The sequence below is a fragment of the Triplophysa rosa genome, linkage group LG1, assembly GCF_024868665.1.
Source record: "Triplophysa rosa linkage group LG1, Trosa_1v2, whole genome shotgun sequence".
NCBI lineage: Eukaryota > Metazoa > Chordata > Actinopteri > Cypriniformes > Nemacheilidae > Triplophysa > Triplophysa rosa.
The window spans coordinates 22,112,686-22,129,154 of NC_079890.1; positions in this window are offsets into that span (position 1 = coordinate 22,112,686).

Below are 16,469 nucleotides of genomic sequence, written 5' to 3' on the forward strand. Positions count from 1 at the left end.
GCATTGATCAGTTAACTGAACAGTTTGTTGGCATCTATTAATCTTTGCAAATGTTTGTAATACTAGCACAGTTTTTTTATGTTAGTTCAACGTGCATTAACTAATGTTATCAGTTACATTTTTTTAATGTATTATAAATGTTAAATTATAAAAACTAAGACTGAAAACTGCTGTTGAAGTGTTAGGTGAAGCATTAACTAATGTTAACAAATACAATCTTATTGTGAAGTATTACTGACTTGTGACCTACAAATGTACAAAAAAACCTTTGTTTTACACTCTAAAAACACATTTTGTGTTCAGCACATTAATGTGTTGTCCTGAACTGAACACATCTCTGTGTTATTTCTTGGAACAACATGTTTTGTATTACTTTTAAACTTAAAAATCAACACATAATGTGTTAAAAATGATAACACAAACAATGTGTTAAAATTAACACATCTAATCATTTTAAGAGTGTAAAATGTTCACAATCCTGAATTTTTGTTTCTGTCCGGTTTCAAAAGAAAAAGTATTGAACAGATATTCAAAAAGAGAGAAAATAAATGTTCCTGTTGACTTTATATCCATCCTAATCCCTTTAGTATGACAGCAGTGGCTGGTTGTAGATGTAAACTCAACAATATCACATAAACTCATATACAATTGCTCTCCCAAACATTTTCTTATTGATTTCACTGTAATCTCATTTTCAGTCTCATTCTTATGGCATGAAAACACACACACTCCAATCAAATCACTTTCATTGTCACGCTACCAAAACACAAAAATGTAGTGGTGGGTAAAAATCTTTGGTCCATATAAGGCAGTGTACATATATACAAGAGACAAAGTATACTCAAAGTACAGAATATACACACTCCAGAGGGAGTAGGAAAAATCTAGAAACAACTGATTATAATTGAATCCTAAAAAATGTAACTAGTCATTTATCAGAAACATATTGCAGAGACAGTAACCCCTGAAACAACTCTGAAATAATCTGGTCTCTCTCTATCACTTGTCATCTTTTAGCTTTTCGATTGCCTTTTGCGTTCTTTCATCCATCGCATTGACACAGAGCCTGCTGACTTGAATATCTGAGTATCATCTTCAGCCTCCATGCAGCGTTACCACCCCCCGCACACCCATCGGAATCTGACAGCTCATACATCAGAGTCCTGCTTAGAGATCTATTCCTCCTTCTGCAGCACAATGTTGGAAACAGCGTCCTCGGTTTTGAAACTTCTTTAGTGATTTGGGACGCAATCTAAATATCAAATTAATGCCAGAAATTAATAACTACCAGTGTATTTGCTGTAAAAGCTCATAAAAGAATGAAAAATAGAGAGACACACTACAAACTGATGGTCTGATTAATCACCAGAACAGAAAGGGGTCCTGAGTGATTATTGTTGCAACACAGCGCAAAGGCTTGGAAATATCACCTTTGGTCCACTTTGCTTTCAGTTTGTGAGTTTGTGCATGTGTGCAAACGTGAATGTCCATGCATAAGGTTCTCAAAATCAGCATTTCAGAATGCAAAGCTAATTCCAAGGCAACTCTTGTAACAGTTATAGCGACCCCTCAATTCACACTTTTAAAGTGCATTCTACACTGTTTCGGTATATGTTATATATATATATTATATATACAAACATATATGCAAATACACAAAATGTGTCATGTGGAAATGTTAAATGGTGATAGGCTTATTTGATACTTTTTGTGCACATATGAGCAATTTACAGTCTATTTTTTCAGGTTTTGGGGACTAAGCGCAGCTTGAATCTATCTCAGTGATGTGCAATTGTGTGAATTATTCCTTTTAGTCCTGTTACAAATTCCCCACAAAGACTTAGAGGCACAGGCAAACCCGAATCTGGCCACACTGTCTTCAATTAATCTTCTGTTACTGATCACTGCCGCTGTTGTATGACTTCTCAATAGGACATTCAGTCCAACAATCTTATTGTCATACTCATACACAGCTTCTCTAAACTAACACCAAAATCCTTTTTTATGTTTTTAAGGGTTAATCCTTCAGCATGTGTAAGATATTTAGTCTCAGTAGTATTTCTAATGCTAAAATATAATTATTGTTCCTTCATTAATTTTCAAATTCACTTTCCCAAAAAGACAGAATAAAATAGTAAAGCACTTTATTTTTTCAGTCAGATGTCCAATTACTGTTTTTTACTTGCAGTCCTTAATAGAAAAATAAGTTTTAATAGTTGAATGTTAAGCTTGGTTAACTTCTGACTTTTGAGAGTTAAATGTGCCAGGTCAAATGTGGGTAAAAAACGTGAATAAAGACTATTTTGTTTTTCTGGTTTATTATTTGCCTGATAAATGACAATAAAATGGTTAGTTTTTAACAAGTTTTTGACAGATTCCTAAAATATTCGTTTTTTATGACACGAAGGTGGTCTAATAAATTTGACATTTAAATGTCATAAAGATTCTGACTCCTCAATTTAACCTCTCATTGGTTAATTGATAGAAAACCTCCCTTTCAAACCTCAAAACAAACCATCAGCGACCAGACAGTTCAGCAGCACGTGTCTCATATGACCAGACATCCATAGTTCAGAAGGTATAAATGTGTGACCTCATCATGAACACACCTCAGACAAGAACATTTTTCATTGGCTATTGTAAATGTGTGTGTTGTTTGGGTTAAAGTCTATATGCTGTCAAAATTAGATTAGCTCTAATGACAGCTTATTAAACTTACTTGATAAGTTTAAAGACTATTTATGACTCATTTGGACTACATTGTGCTAATTGACTTCTGCTGTATTTCACTTTTCAACACAATGTTGGTAGAAAGATCACATCAGGAGGTTCCGGAGTGCCCAAGCTTGGCCACTTAGACGTGTAGAGAAAACAGTTAAGCTAAATGACTAAAACCGTGTCTACACTGGACGCGGTGTGGTGCGATGTGATGCGACAAAAGACAATAGAACACATTAGAACCCATTGTAATTAAAAAATGTGTCCACATGCAGAGCGGTGCGACACGACAATCCCATTAGAACAAGCCATGTGTCGCGTCGCACCGTGTGTCGCTTTCCCGGTGTAGACACGGTATAACTGTCACTTCAGCTGACCCGGAGAGCTCAGTGACAACACTTCCTAGATCAACACCTTTCAGCTCTTACCATGGTCTTGTTAAATCAACCAGGGAGCACAAAAAGAGCAATGAGCAGGGAAGCAGCAAATGCCAGATCCTGTCCATAGTGTCCATCTGAAGTGAATTATATTTCACATATCTCTGAATTATTTAAATAAATGAATGGCTTTTGATACTGGTAAAATTCGTCATGTTAGGGTAAATGTGGCAGCTGGGACGCCAGAAATAAACCGTAAAATAACCGTTTTTCCATGTAAATTTGTGGCCTTTCTCTGTAATTTTACGTTTTGACTTTGTATTTTAAAAATACAAGAAAAATCTGTAAAAAAATTGATTTCGTAATATTACAGTTTTTGACATTATATGTGGGAAAACGTGTAAAAAAATAACAGGAAAATTCTGTAAAATTATTTTTTTTACAGTGTAGAGTTCATTTGCATAATTAATTTAGACATTGTTTTTCCTATTGATAGTTATTGCATATGCTAGGTTTGGATATGCTAAATTAACATAAAGTAAACATCACTACACAACTCTAGAAAACTCTTCAAACTTTTCAAATCCATATTATTTATCCACAATTTCCTTGCACTCCAACACCTATTGAATTACTTAGGTTATAAATGCCAAAACAATTTCTGTGCCGTGTAGAACAAGTCTGTGTGGACCCTGTGTGACTCAAGCGCTTACAAAAGTGACAGTTTTATAGAGATTCAAACTCACACACACACACACACACACACACATACACACACTCATGGCTCCTTCATTTACCCCCACAACACATTTATGTTCCACAAAGGATGAAAGAATTTCTGTCCTGGATGCAGAATAATAATGTATGCTGTAGTGAGTTTAAGACATAGCCAAAATTATCCTAGAATAATCCAAATCTCAATTTCCAAGATTAAATCGTAAATTATACTCGTGCGTAGGACCTACGCCGTATGCTGTGCGTAGCTCTGCGCAGCATGACGTGCACCTCTCCAAAAATGTAACAAACGCATCAACTCAACGCGGACCGCAAGCGCCGTGATTGGTGTGTTTGAACCTCTCCCGTCATGTTTACTCGAACGCATTTCCGAATGAATTATCTAAGTAAATAATTTATTCTTCTGTATTTAACATCTCAAACTGCAACAAAAGTGATTGTTTACTTGCCGCTATCACTGCTAATGCTTCTCAAACGAGCTGCTTCTTCGGCTCTGGTCTTGGTTACACAAGCAAAACGCGCATGGACACTGACGCCTGTGCATTAAAAGCGTTTAACACACGGGTAGCTCCAGTCAGTTTGATTACATTTAAAATTACTGACAAAATAACCGTCATTTTCACCTGTTTGATGTAAAATGACACTGTAAACATCAATAAAAGCTTTAACTTGGCAAATAACCATGGTATAAACGGGATAATCCATGGCTAGCCGTGCATTAAAGGATTGAAAGGACTCCACGTTTTAAGGCGCCCCGAAAAGCGTCGCCTTTTGCGCCGCTGTCTTGCCATATGACGGTGCAAAAAACGCTGTTTTGGTTGCACAGAGTGCGCGTTATATACGGCGTTTTGCCTGTTGTATAATGAGCCCCTCTGATTTCCACAGCCAGTAAATATAAAGTGTTCTCACTCAATCACTGATGAACTGAGCCAGGCCAGACCAATTTACCACTGATCATGTAGGAATGCGTTTGAATTTACAGGATATTATTGTGCACAGTGTTACCTCTGCCAACTTTAAACATATCAGCTTGCTTGAACAACTTTTTCTTTTTGGAAATGTAAAGTTAGAACATAGTAAGCAATTATAGCATTCCAGTCCCATTGTATGTATCCATGCTTATTACATATAGTGCCAGTTAATTGCTTATGTGAAAAGCAAAAAAGTAATGGGTCGAAATATTTTATTAGCTAATTTCCAACTCCAGAAAACATTCCTGGCATAAGGAAGGTCAGCCAGAGTTAAAAGTAAAAATGTTTTTTGCAACCAGCGTAAACTGCATTCTCTTTAACATGCTTATGCGATTGTCGCAGTAAGCCGTTGCTGTTAGCTTGGTTGGATCGCAATCGCATGTTGGGTCATTTGCCGGTTCGAGTCCCTCTTGGACCTCTGGCTGGTTTTTACATTGTTGGTCTTGTTATGTTTATCTGTGTCGCAGGGTATTTTTTTATATTTCAGCATTTATTGCATGGTCAATATATAAAGAAAGTCATGGATAAGAGCTCTTTTTAGTCGACGGAAATTTCCACAACCGTATCAACATTCAGTTAACGACCTGCAGTTGACTTTTGCTGCTAAAGCCTACTGAACTCACACATTGGTGGACTTTCTTGCTATAAACAGGACGAACGAACAGTAATAGACGTTATGCATTTGGCAGACACTTATCCAAAGCGACTTACAGTGCATTTTCATCTATGCTTTCATCAGTATGTGATTTTAGTTACCATGTTACATAAATTGATTGACTATAAGGATAATAATGTTGCGCAATGATTGTAATGTAATAAGCATGAACTTATTGACTAATATAACACAGCCCAAGTCAATGCCAAATGACTTGCCATTTACCTCCGTAAAGAGACTGACGCTATACCATGTGTGTCATTGCCTGTCGACGCGGACAACAACGCACAAGTACAAAGGAAAACCAGCGCGTTGCCTATGGTGTAGACTAGAGGCTACGGCGTAGTTCCTAAGCAAGACTATAATGCTGCCTTAAGTCAGGATATCTGTTCTGGTATCCCGGTAGACTAGTGATGATAGTCCTGTTGCACTCCCTGAATTACTGCAACACTTGCCCTACATAACTGTTAACCATGTGTGACGGTCATTTCTTACACTATTACAGAACTGACTATTACTCATCAGACCTTTATCTCTGATGGGACTCAGATTGGCCCTCATGCCAGCAGTTCTTGGAACCCTGTGCAGTGATGCCAACCACTGGTGTATCTTGTCCATCCCCTCCTACATCCCAGAGAGGCCAACAGGTCCTGAAAGTCATATCGGGCTCAACTGCTGTACCCGTAGTGCAAAAGTACTTTGTGTGTGTCCCGGTTCATGCTACCCTCCTAACGCAACAGAAACGATTTTGCGTAACATTTAATAAGACTCCGACATTATTCAAAACCTCACACTCCTGATACGACACACAATATTTAAATATAATTTTCCGCTGGTACTTTTTGTGGCTGGATGCTGGTGTTGTGCAATGGCCCGTTCTCTTGATAGGCAACTGCGGATAGCTGGTCAGAGACACTGATACTTCAAGACCGATAGAGCAAGAGCTCCAAAATCAGGAACAGCACATATTGTGACCAGGTGCAGCACATACAGATGTCATGGTATTGAGCTTAATCAAACAGAGTGAATGAATGAACAAAGTCCACAGCCATGACTTGATCAGCAAACAGCTTATCATAAGCTGTAACTTTTGTGTGTAGTGGATGGCAGCCAGTTTGATCTTGTGCCAAAAATAAATGAAATCATTTAAGCACTTGCAGTTTCCAAAAAAATGTGATGGAACGTTATCATTTTCATTCTGATTTATTTTCTCTCATTTGTGAGATCCTAGGAAGCTTAAGAAAGTATGTGTAAAATGTATCCTGGCTGTAACATCATAAATCAAGTCATGTATACAAATCTCTATATTTTTTGTGAAAATACATTTTTCGCTGAGAGAGAGAACATGTTTTCTCAAATAATATATTTTATTAAATGTAGCCTTTTTTTACTTAAAAGTCTATTAACATTATCACATGATGGGTGAATAGCTTTGTCAGGATAGGTGGAAGAACCCAAGTGCAGGCAGCAGGTAAGGGGTTAATGAAATATTATTTAAACGCAAAACAAAGACCCACAAGGGGTAAAATAACAAGGACAAAGGGATTAATAATCAAAGACTGCACAGGAACGTAAACTAACTAAAACTGGACTAAACAACACTTGACAACCACTTACACTAGACTAGACTCGGGTAACCGCTCGTGCAGGAACTAGCCGTAATGAACTAGCCGTAATGTCATCCACAACAAGGAACGAAACGAACTCGCCCAGGACAGAAGACACAAGGGCATTATATAGGGGAACTAACAAAGGATAATTAACAAGGGATAGGTGTCGGGGATGAAACACTGATGGAAAGCTAAACGAGAGAAAGAGAGGGGCGGGGCCAAAGACGAGACCGGAGAGAACGCACATTATGTCATAACAGACAATAATGTGCTTCTCTCCACACCAAACAAGAGGTTCTGCCATGATCCTGCCACAAGACCAAGAAAGATATGACATGAAGCAGAATCATGACAAGCTTAATTAAAAATTAATTAATTAATTTCAGTTTTTTTATATTTTTGCTCGAGCTGGCATACACTCCACACAACTGTGAAAAACCTGATGTTCCCGGCATAATTATAAATGTTGCAGAAACATCATGGTAAAAGTTAAAAATGTTATAAGTACAAAATATGGTACAAAATCGTTTACCTTTGTACGTATTTTAAAATCCCATCATTTTGATTTCACTGTAATTTCTACATGTCTGAGAATGTAATTTAGGTATTGCTCCACTATATTACATTTCTGTATTTGCAAGACACTTTTATTCTAAAGCACTTACAGTTCAGTGTATTTTGGTAACACTATATAATACAGTTGTATTTGTTAACATGGTTAATTCATTAGCTAACATGAACTCACAATGAACAATACTTGTGCAGCATTTATTCATCTCCATTCGTGTTTATTTCTGCATTTACTAAAACACTTTTAAAATCAAATATTGTATCTGTTAACATAGTTAATGCACAATGAACTAACATAAGTAATTGTATTGACATTAACTAACATTAACAAAGATTACTACATTGCTCATTGTTAGTTCATGTTAGCTAATGTATTTACTAATGTTAATAAATACAACCTTATTAAAGTGTGACCAGCATTTTTTTATCACTATGTATGTTCCTTGGGAATAGAAAAAATGACCTTTGTGCTACTTACTCCATGCTCTATGAGCTACACAACCATTACAAGATTATCAATTGCCTATGAGTTTCAGATGAACAATAAGAGCTGTTGTAATACGTTACAATAAGAGCCCATTCATTAACAAGTTTACGCATTATCTAAAATGACAATAAACAATATATTTGGACAGCATTTATTACTCATTGATAATGCTAGTTAATACCAATACAATTGTGCATTGTTTGTTCATGTTAGTTCACTGTGCATTCATTTGTATTAAAAGATAACACCTTTAATTGAAAAATGTCTTGGTAAATGGTGAAAATAAAATTTAACAAGATTAATTCATGCTCCAGAAGTATTGTTTATTGTTTTAGTGTAAGTGTTTAAGATAACAAAATGTAGTTAATGTTAACAATGGAATTTTGTATTTTGTATTGAATTTCATATTGTAAAGTGTTACTTAAGGTTCTTTGTAGTGGGTAAATGTGGTTACTTTAGATTTTAGAAAGGTGGTGAAAAATACTAGTAACCTTGAAATGTTTTTGAAGCACAAAAAATGGTTTGCATTGGTTCAAAATATTGGCATTATACTTTGAGTGGTACTGTATATAATTAAAGTACTTATAATTAGATGTCGTTGTAATGTCTGTAGCTGGAACGTAAAGCATCCTGGAACACAAACTGTACATATGAAGGGTGGATCAGTCTCACAGCAGAGATGCAATAGTGGATTTATGATAGCAGGGATGATATTAGCTTCAGGTGCATCTCATCACTCACTGCCAGAAGTGTTGCGCTTTCGAATGGCAGCGGTGCTAACACACACTCATGTTTAATTTCCTTTGCCATCTGAATTTTACAGATCCAGGAGAGGATATGCTTGACTGCAAAACCCAGGTTTGTGGGTCAGATTTATCAGACACATACTCAGCATAATAGCCTGTGATATATTATCATTATCAAACTTTGGTTTGGGACTCGGGAGCAAACCACAGGAAAGAAGAGATAAAAGACAGGCAAAAAAGAATGTTTGTTGTGTATAAAGTCCACAGCACAATCTGAGTCGCTGTTAGGTTCAATGGTCTAGTTTTACAGCTCACTGTCTACCGTATCTTATCCAGTAAGAGCAAAAATGAGAGAGGGAGGCTTGGAAACATTGCTGAGGAGTAACAGGTGTCATCTCTCAGGGTACTGTACAAACATGCTAGACCTGATTGTGATGGCATGACCTCTTTAAACTGAACTTCTGGTCAGGTTCACACACGGTAGACCCCAGGAAAAAAGCAATACATTTAAAATACATTTCTTCACATTAAGGATTGTTTAAACGTATTGACATACAGTATTTACTGACATATCGCTTAAGACTTTCTGATATAAAATTATTATTATTAAACTTTATTTGGAGTACTACTTGTACACAATGCACAATTCAATTATTAATATTAAGCCTAAAATGTGTTGATGTCACTTTTGATAAGAATTACATAATTTTAGAATAAAATAATTGGTCAACTACCCATTCTTGGATAATAATCATTCACGTCTTATTAACAGAGAAAACTAAGGGTTGGTTCCACTTTAGCACAATCAAATATACTTAAGTATATCTTTAGTAGTTATTAATACAATTGCAGGGTATTTTTATTAAGTAATAAATATTTCAATAAACTTGCAGTATAGTTAGCATGAAAATTGTATTTAAAATGTATTTTACTATATTTTTACTAGGGACCTCAAGAACCAAAACGATAAAGAGAATACATACATTAATGCAATATCATCAAGTAGGATTGTGATTGGGTTCTATATCAGCATGGCTGTGTTTAGGTCAGAGGCAATGATATAGAGCCCTATCACACGACTACGACAGCAATATTGCATTTATATATGTATACTGTATATATACACTGCCTGTCCAAAAAAAGTCACCACCTGGATTTAACTAAGCAAATAGGTAAGAGCCTCCCATTGGATTGGATGTCTAGGTTCAGCAACGTTACGTTCCCAAAGAATGAGGTCAGCTGACTACCTGAATATACTAATGAGTTTTTCTTCCCTGATGGCACGGACATATTCCAAGATGACAATGCCAGGATTCATTTGGCTCAAATTGTGAAAGAGTGATTCAGGGAGCATGAGACATCATTTTCACACATGGATTGGGCACCACGGAGTCCAGACCTTAACCCCATTGACAATCTTTGGGATGTGCTGGAGAAGACTTTGCGCAGCGGCCCGACTCATCAATACAAGATCTTGGCGAAAAATTAATGCAACTCTGGACGGGAAAAATGGAAATTCTGGACATTGCTGAAGCTTATCAAAGCAATGCCACAGCAAATGCGTGCCGTAATCAAGGCTAAAGGCGGTCCAACGAAATATTAAGAGTGTGTGACTTTTTTTTGGGACAGGCGGTGTATATATACAGGACTACGGTCTCATCTGAGGCGGAGTGGACATAACGCATTTTCTGTTGCGGCTCAATCACTTTGGAATGCTCTGCCATTATCTGTAAAATCCTCATCAAGCATGGACATTTTTCAAAAAAGGCTTTCGGCATTTGACTAACATTGTGAATTATTTTATGTTTTGTTTCTATGTTTTAATGTTTATGTTTTTTTTATACACTGCATGTGTACAGCACTTTAGTCATTTTACGGTGTTGAAAGTGCTTTATAAATAAATGCTGAGTTGAGTTGAGTGTAGATGACAGTGATATTCTTTTTCTCAGTTATCGTGACCCATAACCGAAATGTGACCTCTGCATTTAACCCATCCAGAGAGTATAGTGAACACACGCACTGCAAGTGGTGAACACAGTGCACACACCCGGAGCAGTGGGCAGCTATCACTGCAGCGCCCGGGGAGCAAATATATACATATACAGCACCATGGTCAGCTATTCTACCTTAAAAGGGAAATAGATTCATGAGTGTCAACTGTGCAAACAATTGAACAAAAGAAATGATGCATTTGAAAGAACAAAGAATAAATTTTTCCAATAACAAAATAGATGGCTAATGACTACATTCACCCAAGATAAAGGATAAGCGTGATTGATGACAGTATAGCCTGTCAAAACAAATCCCCTGACATCACAATAAACACTGCAGGTAAATTACCTGTGTCTAGATCTACATCATTTACTGACTCAGATCGGGAGGTTTTGTTTCAGTGGAACTGGGTGTGACAGGAAATGCCATGTTACCGCAAGTACATTCTACAGTCATGACACTGTCGACTGGATTTGATTTCATACTTATAATCCACCTCAATATATCCCACACGTACTGTACCACACCCATTATAGCTCTGTACATATTCATCTGGCTGAGCCCAGACTTTAAAGGGTAATGTAAACCAGGGCTGGTGATTTACTCACAATGTGTGACTTCTTTCCTGTGTAACCATTAGCACCACCACAACACGTTTACTGTGAGATGGAAGAGATGCTCCTTTGGGCCGTTGTTGGTGTGCACATGCATTGCGTGTATATTTGTGTGTGTTTGCGCGTATGAGGGAGACAGGGCCAATTTTGAGAGGAGACAGTCTGAGGATTTATGTGTAGAGAAGGAAAAACATACAGGACAAAAAATAGAAACCGCACATAAATGCTGGCACACTCAGACTGAGTTGAACAAAACCTCTGCTCCCATGTACACTGCTTTTAAATGCTTGATAAAACACTGGACTATGTCTCTTTTTTCAACAGAAGCCAAGCCACAAGATTGGACCTGTGGATGTCTATTGCCCGGTTTCACACACTAGGCTTAAGACTAGTCCCAGACTAAAATAAAAATTTGAGCTGTCTTAACTGAAAATAAATAGCCCTGACATATCTTAAAATATGTCGTTGCCATTGTTTTGTCTCAAGATGCACACCGGCAGTATTTTATCCAAGGCATTAAAGTGACTTAAATATCCTAATTTAACTAAGGCATAGTCCTGGCTTAAGCTAAGCCTTGTCTGTGAAACCGGGCCTATGTGTCTTTTGGGCTTTAAGCATGTTGTGCATGCATTGTACGTGCAAGAATATCAAAAATGTCTTATTGGAAGCGCCCATTCCTGGTTGTTTGCAGCGTTGCAACAAAAATAGCTAGTGTGCTTATCACTGTTATCACAGTGTTTTTAATGTGAATGAACTGAGTGCAGTTGACTTCTGTTACAGTGAACAGAATTAAAGTAAGATGAGGCCAACATGAATGTGTTTGGAAATGTGATTAACTGAATGAGTTTAAGTAGCCTTAAAGTATCCTACATACCACATTTCTTAGACAGGACTATTTTTATATTATTTATATTTATGATATAAAATAGCATAAGACAGATTTATCTTCATTGTTTGTGCTGTCACACCACAGGACACATTAACGATTTTTTCTAAAACGAAAACATGACTAAAAAACCTGAACATTTATTTAGTAGACACGGAAGATCAAGTTACCATTTTAAGGTCCAGTGTGTAGTATTTTGGAGGATCTGTTGACAGAAATGCAATATAATATACATAACTATATCTTCAGGAGGTGTGTAAGACCTTACATAATGACGCGTTATGTCTTTATTACCTTAGAATGAGCTATTTCTATCTACATACACCACCTGTCTCCTTACATGGAATTCACCATGTTGTTTCTACAGTAGTCCTAAACGGACAAACTGCTCTATACAGAGCGCGTTTCGTAAATGTTATCTCCTTCAGCAAAGTAATTAGTTACTGTCATTTAATTACTTTTCCCTTGAAAAAGTAAAGTAAGGGTTTACTTTGTGTAATATACAGTATGTGTTTACAATAGTGGAATTGACATCAAAATGTTTGGGCTGTTTCATGTCTATCCTTGAATCATTTAACGAATCAAGGTTGATATAGGATATAGAAAGTAATTAGTAATAAGTAATTAAATACTTTTCGGAGAGAGTAATTTGTACAGTAATCTAATTACACTATTGAATATGTAAGTAGTAACTAGTAATTAATTACTTTAGTTTTAGTTTTAATTCATTATTAACTTGCCCAACACTGGTGTCATGTTTATTTTTATATTTTTGTAGTAATGTGCTAAAACAGTATTTTTTCTTGATAATGGCGAGAAGCTTGTTTATATCACAGTGTAGCTATTGTGCAACAGTAAGTTAACTTGATAAAAATCAACTTTGAGTGCTTAACTCACATTTCATTAATCAAACTGTCCTCTCATTTCACGCTTAAACTGAATGCCAGAGCTCAGAAGAGGGCATTACAGTCCAAATAAACGGCTACAATGATGATCATGATAATAAAGACGATAATGCATTGTTAATATTCTTATACAAGCAGAAAAACTATTTAAACCTCCGTCACGCTGAAGCTGACAGATCCCAGTGTGACTTCACAAACAAACTGAGGGGTGTAATGATTCTTCTTTTTCCTTTTATTGAGGAACAGTTTCACGGCAGAATGATTGAAGACTTCCTCTGTTAACACAGCATGGCCCAGCTCCCCAGAAGAGAAAGCACTATTATACTGCTATCACTCTCTGGGTGCTAAACTTTAGGGACTATTACAGGCACATCTGGCCTCAGTGAGTATGTCTGCTTACTGTCTTTATCATCTTTAATTAAACCTAGGCCTGATCAGAGATCTGTTCCCTGATCAGAAACAATGCATTCGGTCCTTTCCAGCAGTGTTAGGAAACAACTAGTTACGGCCAACTGTAATACAAGGCTAAGAATAGAGCTCACATTTGTCATTGATTTATCTTTCTTGCAAACTACCAACCGGATAGTGAGAGAGGCTTATGAAATCTGATTTAGTTTTCGTCCAACGGAGGTTTTTAAAACAACTGCAGATATTTACATCATTGGTTATTGTTGGCTTCCTGTTGATTGGTGATCATACTCCTCTACGTTGGATCACCAAAGACTAAAATCACGACTTAGATTATGTAGATTATATTTAGAAAATGACAAAGGAAGAGTATGAATCCTTTTGCATGCTTGTGTTTACAGTATGTACTGTATGTCTTTCTATACCAAGTTACTTGCTCTCAGGTTTTGGTCAAAGATTTTAACTTTCTCAGACAACACTGCACCCTAGTGGGTACCAAAAAGTTTATACTGTAAAGTATACAGTATGTGATCATGAAAAGTCACCTTGAAGCCGCAATCAATCTGACTTGATTGAATGTTATAGTTTGAAGATAAAACATGTCATAAACGTCAAGGTTTTCATTGCAATAAAGACTATTTGACTTGATGACTCATACGGACATTGACCGAATGTCAGACCATGTGTTGGTGTGCATGCTCCCGTGTTATTAGAGTACAGTTTGTTCATTGGTAAACGTAAATGTGTGGCTATACTGTAAATCGTGACTAATGTTGTAATCAAACACAACAAGTTACGGTAAAAAAGCCCACGGCAGGAAGTCGAAGGATTGCTTCATTCCTGCACCTGATGACAGACTAGCAGAACAGGACAGCGTTACAACTACAAACAATTTACTCAAACAAGACTTCAGGCTGTGACACCTGTCTGTTTGTTGGTCTAAATACGTGTTTGTAACACCGTGTTATCACTGCAGATAGAAAATGCTAAAACACAAGTTAACAAAAACACAAGTCTGCCTTAAGTTTTAATATGTTACAAACTAGTCTTATATAAGTTCATTAGGGCCTTGCATAAATTGTGCTGCAGAATTTTAAACCCACAGACAATGAAAAAAAGTTGCTGATGTCTGATTAATGTCTTTCACACTGTCTCTTGACTGAGCTGAAGTAATTCCCTCACTCCCTCATCAATCTGAGATGCTCGCTGATGCTGAAATTTCAACACATTTCATCAGTTAGTGTCTCTACTGATGCAACTGCAACTCAATAAGTTTTGCTATTAGGTGGAGAGAGACCCCTTGTGTTCATGATAAGAAATGCAACTGCAGACGGGCCTAGAACATTCTTCATTGTAAGATTATTTAACACAGAATTGTTTCTTACTGCAATGTGATAACAAATTCACATGGCTACTTATAAAACTAGAAATATTTTGTTTGAAAATTGGATGGGAACTTATGTTAAATAAACATACATGTTATGTTACTTGTAATAAGTAATAGTAAATAAGTAATAGAACAGTACCCATATCCATTGTCAGTTTTATCAGTGGTCATTATCAGGGAATACTTGACCTTGCGTCTGACCAGGGCTTAATTTGTTAATTAGTTTGGCAGATCCCGCTCCTCAAGCGCTAATGGAAAACGTTCATGCTGACCTGTTGCATGCATATATTTCATTAAGAAACACGTATAATAATTGTAATGGTAATAGCTATTTATTTTGATAATAAACAGACTGTCAAGTTCGAGATGCCGGAGCTGTTACTTATAACGGCAGAAACAAATTAAAAAAACTCAGATTATGAGTACGTCATTAGATACTGCAAAGTTAGCTACTTTTAGTCATGTGCACACTTGCACTAAAAACAGAATATTGTGCTTTTGCAAAATAAAGAAAACTTACAAGGATGCGCTCTGTCATCTCCTTTCCTTGAACTTATTTGTGGAGAGCTGGGCCTCACAAACTGAACCAAACTCAGTGGTTTAACATGATTCAATCATGGACAGTGGTTCCACATGTTTGAGTCATGTTTTCTCAACATGAAATGAACATGTAGCAAGAACATAAATGAATCAAGTAACCTCAACATGAAATTAACATGTAGAAGAACAAATCACCATTATTGTGATCAGTGTTTGCTTTAATTGGGCTCTTGATTCGTCTTTTAATGTTTGATTTTCTTTGCCTATTGAAATCGTCTTGTTATATATTTGTTGCAGCAAAGACAACGAGGGTCCAGCAGGATCCAGTGCAGTCATTGTGAAGTTACTGGGGTTGATATGTTGTTCATGAGATTGTTGTGTTATTGTTAACATTATGTGATGTTCCAGAGGAGAAATATATAGCTGAATCAATTAGACAAGAAGAATCGGTGTATGAAACTCAACAATAGTGACAATCAACAAAAGAAAGCTTCATGCTGCAATGCATGCTGGGTAACATCATAGTTCAAAACTCATTCATGACTCCCAGCATGCATTGCAGTTGATCTGTTTATATGAATTAGTTTGATGATTGACACCATTGTTGAGGTTTGTATGATGAGTGTTGATGAGTGTTAATGAGATAAAACTTTGTTTATTTTGCCCCAGAAATTTTGCATTTGTGAATAGAACATATCAATCAATCATCAATATTACTATAAATTTAATGCTGCTTCTTTTTTATAACACACCAAAAAAAGGCAAACAACTATAACTGTCCTGTTGTGACGGTTTACTTTCTTTATGCTTTACATGTGCTTTCATTAAACACATTCACAAGCATTGAAAGATAACAGGAGAAATGGAG